Here is a 9,546-nt window from a genome sequence, read left to right on the forward strand (position 1 = left end):
AGACTCTGCACAGAAAAAAGTCTAAGGGAATCTACATCAAAATGTTACTTTCTTTTTTTCTTTATGAGGTCATGAGAAACATTATATTTTTTCTATATTGCTTACGTCTCTAATGTCTTATGTTTTTATACAAAATATATTGCCCTTGAAATCAGAAAAAACTAGATATCAATATATATGCATACATAGATTCATATTTTATATGTAGCATGCTTTCTAACACTCACTTCCTTACAAGATCCGGCCTTGTCTTCATACCACTCCCAAACTTTCAGCTTTCATTAGCCTCTTCCATGCCGTGTATATTTTCCCCTTCGAGCCTTTGTTCCTATTATTCCTTCTGCCTGGAATTCCCTCCCATGAACCCTTCATTATTCCAAATTCTATTATACTTACCTAATCATCAAGGACAACCCAGATTAAACTCAAGGGGTTCCTTGAAACACTTCCCCAAGTTCTCACTCCATTCAAACTTCTTTCCTCAACTTTTATAATGCCTTAAAACTTCAGTATGTATGAGAATCCCCTGGAGAGATTGTCAACCTCCTGTTTTCCTGCCCCCAGAGATTGTTTTAGTGGAACTGCAGTAGGCCCCGAAGCCTGCATTTCTAAAGATGCTTCCAAGTGATGTTGACGGTACAGGTTGTAGACCACATTTGTAGAGACACTGGACTGGAACCCAACAATTCAGGATTCATTGTACCTGTTGTCTCATTTATTTATAAAACACGTATCTTTCATTACAGATTGCCAGTTCTCTGTGATAAGTAGACACCCTGTTTTATATTCTTCTTTATCCTTTGCAGTTTGCGAGTCGAGAGATGCTCATAGGATACAAGTTAACTGAGGTTTGGAGGTTTGCAGATTTTCTCAGTAATTTAGATGGCAGCAGAGATTATGTAACAATTTGCAGCCATCTATGCCACTATTACCAAGTCCAGAAAACTTTCTAGTCCTGGTTCTGAACTTGAATACATCTGGAATCCATGCGTATGACCATGTGAATTTACAGTAACAGGATAAGGGACAACAGACATGCTGGCCTCTGTAGACAGTTTCTTTGTGGAACCTCAGATTCTCTGAAAACATAACTTTATCATAAGACTTTCTTTAATTTCCAAACTGTTCCTAAATTAGTAGAAGCTCAAGGCTGGCTGATGCAACTTGATTATAACAGAGCAGTCAGAATTTAGTTGGCCATGACTGTGAAATTCAAGGGTGCAGTTGACTTCTAGCCTTAGTTTTTGAAAGGAGTGACTATGTGCGATTGGTGAGTCCACTGTCTGAATGCCTGATGCTGCTCAGCGTGAGTCAGGGGACACGCAGCTTGCCCCACACAGGCCAGCCTTGATGGCCATCTCCCCAGAACAGTCCAGTCAACAGAACACATACCCAAATCTGTGCTTTTACTCTGCACCTGCCAAGGTCCACCCTTCTTGCTCCAACCAGTAGAGAAAGTCGTCAGTTTTCATGGGGGCCAAAAACAACTGGACCAATCATACCTGGCCATCTCTGTGCCGATATGCCCGCAGTACTGACAATCTGTAATCCTTGACTCCCCTCTTTGGCTACACACCCATTCTCTTTCCCACTGGTCGTGACAAGACAGAAGGCATCATTAAAGCTTGCGGTGTTTCTCTGAGCCTTGTGAATCCATGTTACTGCATGTGAGTCCACTTATTGGGGGAATAAGAATGTGCTTTTAGTTCTACCTCTGAAACTAGAAAATTAGTCTTTAATCTCACAGGAAAGGAGAACGGGCCTGTATTCTGATAGGGGAAAATATGGGGTATAGGTAATTCCCAAGTGTAGTAGTCATGGAAACCTCTCAGGGAACAAATATTGGTTGAAAAATTGAAAACAGGCAAGTACTCAGGTCACAGATATTGTTCTGAGCCCTGAGGATATCAGTCAGTTCAGTTCAGTCGCTTAGTCGTGTCCGACTCTTTGTGACCCCATGAATCGCAGCATGCCAGGCCTTCCTGTCCATCACCAACTCTCGGAGTTTACTCAAACTCATGTCCATCGAGTTGGTGATGCCATCCAGCCATCTCATCCTCTGTCGTCCCCTTCTCCTCCTGCCCCTGATCCCTCCCAGCATCAGGGTCTTTTCCAATGAGTCAGCTCTTCACATCAGATGGTCAAAGTACTGGAGTTTCAGCTTCGGCATCAGTCCTTCCATTGAACACCCAGGACTGATCTCCTTTAGGATGCTCCTTTAGGATGGACTGGTTGGATCTCCTTGCAGTCCAAAGGACTCTCAAGAGTCTTCTCCAACACCATAGTTCAAAAGCATAAATTTTTCAGCACTCAGCTTTCTTCACAGTCCAACTCTCACATCCATACATGACCACTGGAAAAACCATAGCCTTGACCAGACGGACCTTTGTTGGCAAAGTAATGTCTCTGCTTTTTAATATGCTATCCAGGTTGGTCATAACTTTCCTTCCAAGGAGTAAACGTCTTTTAATTTCATGGCTGCAGTCACCATCTGCAGTGATTTTGGAGCCCAGAAAAATAAAGTCTGACACTGTTTCTACTGTTTCCCCATCTATTTCCCATGAGGTGATGGGACCAGATGGCATGATCTTGGTTTTCTGAATGTTAAGCTTTAAGCCAACTTTTTCACTCTCCTCTTTCACTTTCATCAAGAGGCTTTTTAGTTCCTCTTCACTTTCTGCCATAAGGGTGGTGTCATCTGCATATCTGAGGTTATTGATATTTCTTCCCACAATCTTGATTCCAGCTTGTGCTTCATCCAGCCCAGCATTTCTCATGATGTACTTTGCATATAAGTTAAATAAGCAGGGTGACAATATACAGCCTTGATGTACTCCTTTTCCTATTTGGAACCAGTCTGTTGTTCCATGCCCAGTTCTAACTGTTGCTTCCTGACCAGCATACAGGTTTCTCAAGAGACAGGTCAGGTGGTCTGGTATTCCCATCTCTTTCAGAATTTTCCACAGTTTATTGTGATCCATACGGTCGAAGGCTTTGGTGTAGTCAATAAAGAAGAAATAGATATTTTTCTGGAACTCTCTTGCTTTTTTGATGATCCAGCGTATATTGGCAATTTGATCTCTGGTTCCTCTGCCTTTTCTAAAACCAGCTTGAGCATCTGGAAGTTCACGGTTCACGTATTGCTGAAGCCTAGCTTGGAGAATTTAGAGCATTACTTTACTAGCATGTGAGATGAGTGAAAATGTGCAGTAGTTTGAGCATTCTTTGGGATTGCCTGAGGATATAGTGATGTACAAAACCAAATGTAGTTATTGCTTACAGAGATTATGATTATTCTCATGACATTACAGTCTCTTGAGGAGGTAATTATAAATATACAGTTCATTCCAATAAATCTAACAGTTGAATTGCAGTGGGCTGTCCTAGTGGCTCAGTGGTAAAGAATCCGCCTGCAATGCAAGAGATTCAGGAGACGCAGGTTTGATACCTGGTCAGGCAGATCCCTTGGAGGAGGGCATGGCAACCCACTCCAACAGTCTTACCTGGGAAATCCCATGGACAGAGGAGCCTGGCAGGCTAAGGTCCATGGGGTTGCAAAGAGTCAGACATGACTGAAGCACCTGAGCATGCACACATGCCATGAAGGCATATATGGTTATAAATGCATGAAATAAAAGCTCAGTCAGTTCAGTCTCTCAGTCGTGTCCGACTCTTTGCAACCCCATGAACTGCAGCACACCAGGCCTCCCTGTCCGTCACCAACTCCTGGAGTCCACCCAAATCCATGTCCATCGAGTCAGTGATGCCATCCAATCATCTCATCCTCTGTCATCCCCTTCTCCTCCTGCCCTCAATCCCTCCCAGCATCAGGGTCTTTTCCAATGAGTCAACTCTTCACATCAGGTGGCCAAAGTATTGGAGTTTCAGCTTCAACATCAGTCCTTCTAATAAACACCCAGGACTGATCTCCTTTAGGATGAACTGGTTAGATCTCCTTGCAGTTCAAGGGATTCTCAAGAGTCTTCTCCAACACCACAGTTCAAAAGCATCAATTCTTCGGCACTCAGCTTTCTTCACAGTCCAACTCTCACATCCATACATGACCACTGGAAAAACCATAGCCTTGACTAGACGGACCTTTGTTGGCAAAGTAATGTCTCTGCTTTTTAATATGCTGTCTCTGTTGGTCGTAACTTTCCTTCCAAGAAGTAAGCATCTTTTGATTTCATGACTGCAGTCACCATCTGCAGTGATTTTGGAGCCCCAAAAAACAAAGTCAGCCACTGTTTCCACTGTTTCCCCATCTATTTGCCATGAAGTGGTGGGACCAGATGCCATGATCTTAGTTTCCTGAATGTTGAGCTTTAAGACAACTTTTTCACTCTTCTCTTTCACTTTCATCAAGAGTCTCTTTAGTTCTTCTTCACTTTCTGTCATAAGGGTGGTGTCATCTGCATATCTGAGGTTATTGATATGTCTCCCAGCAATCTTGATTCTAGCTTGTGCTGAAATAAAAGTTATTGACCCAGAAAGGGCAGTCAGGGAAGACTTTCCTGAAGATCTGACTACTGATCTGAGAGCTGAAGGATGAGTGGATGGTACTAGGCAAAAGGAATACCAGGCAGAAAGATGTGCAAAGGCCCTGTGGCAGGAATGAGCAGGACATGATCAATCGCTGGAAAAGGCCCCAGTGACTGGAATAAATAGCTGGAGAAAGCACAATATAAGACATTACTAGAGAGGAAGAAAGGGCCAGACCATGCTGGGTCTTGTAGATTATATCAAGAATTCTCATGAATAACAGGAGGCCACTGAGATGTTTAATTACATTTCTGTTTTGAAAGAGTTGCTCTGGTTGTTGTAGGGAGAATGAATTGGGAGGCAGACAGTGCTGCTGGAAGACTAGCTAGGGGAGGATTGCAGTCACCCAGGGGAGAAGAGATGACAGCTTCATCTAGGGTTGGACCAGGGGACGTGAGAAACGGACAGCTCAGGTCACTTCCCAGCTAAAACTATAAGTAATGCACAAGTGTTCCTTTGTGAGATACAGGCCTCCAGGAAAGCTGAGTGTTTGAGGCCTTTGTTAAAGCTGGCTGATTATAAAGTGGCAGTTTGAATCCAAGTGGCCATCCTAAGTCTGAAACATAGGTGCACCACAGACTTAAAAGGAATAATGGGACAGGGATTTTTCTGGAGAAGTAGATCCCTGGAAGATGAGAAGAAGCAGCAAGCTAAAGGGGAAATTGCCCAGAGCATCATTCTGCTTTATTCCTACTGAGTGCTGCTGTTTCCAGCGACACATTCTCCAAAAACCCAAAGGGCCAAGGACCAGTAAGAGGAGGCAGGGGGAAATCACCTTGCAATAAAGAAGAAAGGGACAGTGATGTCTCCTCATTCTGAAATCTAGAGTCCTGAGCAGTAGGGGTCCACACCAAGTTTCTGTGAAGGTCATTTTGCAGTTCGGTAACTTCTGGCTTTACGGTCAGCGTCTCTAAAGACAGTCCCCAGAAATAAAGGGGCAAAGAAGGGGCTTTTTTAGAACCATTAGCGGGCCCCCTCCCCACAGCCCCATTAGTGGGCCTTATTAAACCAACTCAGACAAAGAGCAAAGGTGCCCTAGTTAATGGAGAGTCTCTGATAATTACTCAGCTCAGCCACTTCTTTTAGGGTCTGAATGGCCTTTAAATAATGTTTCTCTTGCTGTGGTCGCAGACAATGACCTAGCAATCTGCTTTAAGCGGTGCCAATCCCATTAGCTAAAGAATAGCAAACTCTGTGTGTGTCTGTGTGCCAATGAGTGAATGAGTGAGTGTGTATGTCTGAATGTGTGTGTGTGTTGAGGAGCTCAGCTTATGAGAGATTAGATTTAAATGTTGCTTTCTTCCTCTTTTCCTCCCTTCCTTAATAAACCTTTCCCTCCCAGGAATCAAAGGTATCATTGTGTTTACTGGGTCATCCACTGGGCAGAAATCTATTATTGAAAGTGACAAGGGATCTCCTCAAATGCTTGTAGAAGATGCCTCTCTTTTTTATTTACTAAGCACTTCTCTGTAGGATGTGATTTTCAACTTATCTGTGCCCTCTAAAACCTTCAAGTCCCAAACCACAATCATGCCAAGAATATAGTCACTGCAACACATGTTTACTGTTGAAAGCTGAAAAGCTTAAAAATGTGGAAGAAAAAGAGTAGGAGACAAGGCTAACAGGAAGAAATATCAAGATCCTTGGAATATTTTGTCCTGTGGCCCTCTCTCCTGATGCTTGCAACTCTTTGTTTCCAATAATTAGACTACGTCGACAATCTAAGAAAGAATTGGAAAATTTTATTTGAGCCAAACTTGAGGATTATAAGCTGGGAAGAACATCTCAGAAAGCTCTGAGAACTGTTTCACCTGGTAGAACACACAGTTATATAAATTTCCTTGAGACAGAGGGCTGTACACGAAATGATGCATCATTGACAGTTTACATAATGCAAATGTAAGCGTCATTGTGGTGGTTCATGTGACCCCTTGCAAGAGCAGGAAGGAACGTTACCTTAAAGGAATTGTGATGCCCGCTGGGAGAAGGTTGCTCTGTAGAGTTGAGCAGGTATTCCTGCCAGTGGGGGAGGTTTGGTCGATGCATTGCAAATATGCAACGCACAGTTGGGGAGAGGGGAGGCCAAAGGTTAGAGAAGAATTATGTTTAAATTTTTCTCATATCACCATAAAATATGAATTTTATTCCACAACTATGTAGTTATATTTAAAAACAAATTATATCATGGGCAGAGACTGAGGAAAAGGGCAAACTTACTTTATCTGGGGCTTCCCAGGTGGTGCTAGTGGTAAAGAATCCACCTGCCAATGCAGGTGACAGGAGACGCAGGTTTGATCCTTAGGTTGGGGATTAGCAAGGGTCAAATGCTCCAACATGAAAGTGTGAATAAGTTCAATCAGAAGCAACTTTGTCATTGAAAATGTGTGAAATAACATTCAGATGCACTGAAGTGAGTCAGCTCTGGCTGGAACCTGCTCTTGCCCACCTTGGTTTGGAGGACTTTCTCAGGGGTTCCAGAGTGGTCTAATTAACAGTTTTGAAACAGAATGTGAAAACAAGTCAGCAAAACAATCTGAGATGACTCCAGTCGCACAGATATATGGGAGTGAGTTATGTGTGGCTCAGTGAGTCTCACAAAGCATCCTCAACACACACACACGTGTACACACACCACTTAACAACTTTTGGAGAGAACAATTACACTCCAGCCAACAGGATAAAGCTATTTTCTAATTCTGGATTCCAGAAAGACACCATAGGCCAGGGGAAATTCTCCTCAGAAAAAGTTAAGATGTTCTCACTTCTCATTACTTACCATCCCATTCTCATTCCCTTTAACATCTATCTTTCATTTCAGTGACTGTGAACAGCTTACGTATAAGTTTCTGTATAATTTAATTTCTGATGTTATTTACTTTCAAAAGCACAAACTTTCAAACACATATCTACCTGAGAGATGTTGGTTTCTTGTACACATATTGTTAACAATCCACCTGTTGAATAACAACTTTCATTTGCATAATAATCAGTTAAAATATGTGAAATAAGGACTCCTACTGCAGGAACTAAAGTAAGTGCTTTGGGCCTTGGGGCTCTTTTGTATCAGTGATTCCCATTCTGGTGAAAAGGGCTGAATAGTGTGACAGTTCATTTGTGTGTGTGAGGAAGGATGGTGACTTTCAGAAGATAAAAAAGAAAAGGGGGATCCAGCTCTTAGGGACAGGCTTGAACTTTGGGTTGGATTTTTAAAAAACACCTTGAAAATTACTCTTAAAACCAAATTGAATTCTGGAACTCAATAGTCTTTTACTCTGAGTTCAGTCACTCAGTCGTGTCCGACTCTTTGTGAACCCACGGACTGCAGCACGCCAGGCCTCCCTGTCCATCACCAACTCCCAGAGCTTGCTCAAACTCATGTCCATCGAGTCGGTGATGCCATCCAACCATCTCATCCTCTGTCGTCCTCTTCTCCTCTTGCCGTTAATCTTTCCCAGCATCAGGGTCTTTTCCAATGAGTCACTTCTTCACATCAGGTGGTCAAAGTATTGGAGCTTCAGCTTCAGCATCAGTCCTTCCAATGAATATTCAGGACTGATTTCCTCTAGGATGGACTGGTTGGATCTCCTTGCAGTCCAAGGGACTCTCAGGAGTCTCCTCCAACACCACAGTTCAAAAGCATCAATTCTTTGGTGCTTAGCTTTCTTTGTAGTCCAACTCTCACACCCATACATGACTATTGGAAAAACCATAGCTTTGACTAGACAGACCTTTGTTGTCAAAGTAATGTCTCTGCTTTTTAATATGCTGTCTAGGTTGGTCATAGCTTTACTTCCAAGGAGTCTATTTTAATTTCATCGTTGCAGTCACCATCTGCAGTGATTTTGGAGTGTTTTTAATATTACAAATATAAATTTTCTGTTAGATCTTACTATGAACTATGATGGTGTTTGGTGCTGTGAGTTATAACAAGTATAATAAATATAATCTATGATCCTAGACTTTGTATCTAGGATCATAATTTCAGAGGTCCTGATCCTCAATCCAATGCCTTTTCTAGTACAGCAAAGCCTCTCTTATGACATGATTACCTTTTTGTTTGTTTGTTTGTATCTTTTTTGTCTATTTTTTTTACTTCCTCAAAATTTATTTGTTTAATTGAAGGATAGTTGCTTTATAGAATTTTGTTGTTTTTTGTCAAACATCAACATGAATCAGCATGACATGATTACTTTATGGTAATCCCATAAGGAGTAAAGATGGAATATTGAGTAAAAAGGGTTGATCCCCAGTTGAACTACTGAGGACTACCCTTAGATCTGCTGACCTGCTTTAGGTCCTTCTCTGGCTACATCTCTTTCTGGTCAAGGAGGTGACTACCTGGAGCCCCCTCCTTCTAGACCAGGTTCCTGGGGTATCAGAATTCCCTGTCCCAAAGCCAAGAGTCTATCTCCAGCATTGCATGGGCTGCTCCCCAGGGCTTGCCTTCCTGGGGGCTGATCCAGCTGCCAGTATGTCCTCAAAAGCTTGAGGATTGACTGTGGCTGGGGAAGCAGTAAATGAAGCTAGGGATGGCAGCTGAGGTGTCTATATTCACATATTTGGGGCTTTGTGGTGTAGGACACAGTCTGGGCTGGGAAACTGAAGGCATCCATTTGTTTTCTTGCCCTGGCTTTTGTAAATATCAGGGTCTACCTGCTCAGCTCCCCAGTTCCAGTGAAACGAAGTTTGCATACATGTAATGTGTGTGTGTGTAAATTTTTTTACACTACTCTGCATTATGATATCTTCATGTTTATCTCCATGCAATAACAGCTCACTTATTGGGGGCCTTATACTGCCAAACACTAATACAAATTTTACTATGAATTAACTTATTGCAACAACAATGCTGCTGGCTGGCATCACCGACTCGATGAACATGAGTTTGAGTAAACTCCGGGAGTTGGTGATGGACAGGGAGGCCCGGCATGCTGCAATTCATGGGGTCGCAAAGAGTCAGACACGACTGAGCGACTGAACTGAACTGAACTGAACAACACTTTC

Source organism: Cervus canadensis, chromosome 24 (assembly GCF_019320065.1).
Source record: "Cervus canadensis isolate Bull #8, Minnesota chromosome 24, ASM1932006v1, whole genome shotgun sequence".
NCBI lineage: Eukaryota > Metazoa > Chordata > Mammalia > Artiodactyla > Cervidae > Cervus > Cervus canadensis.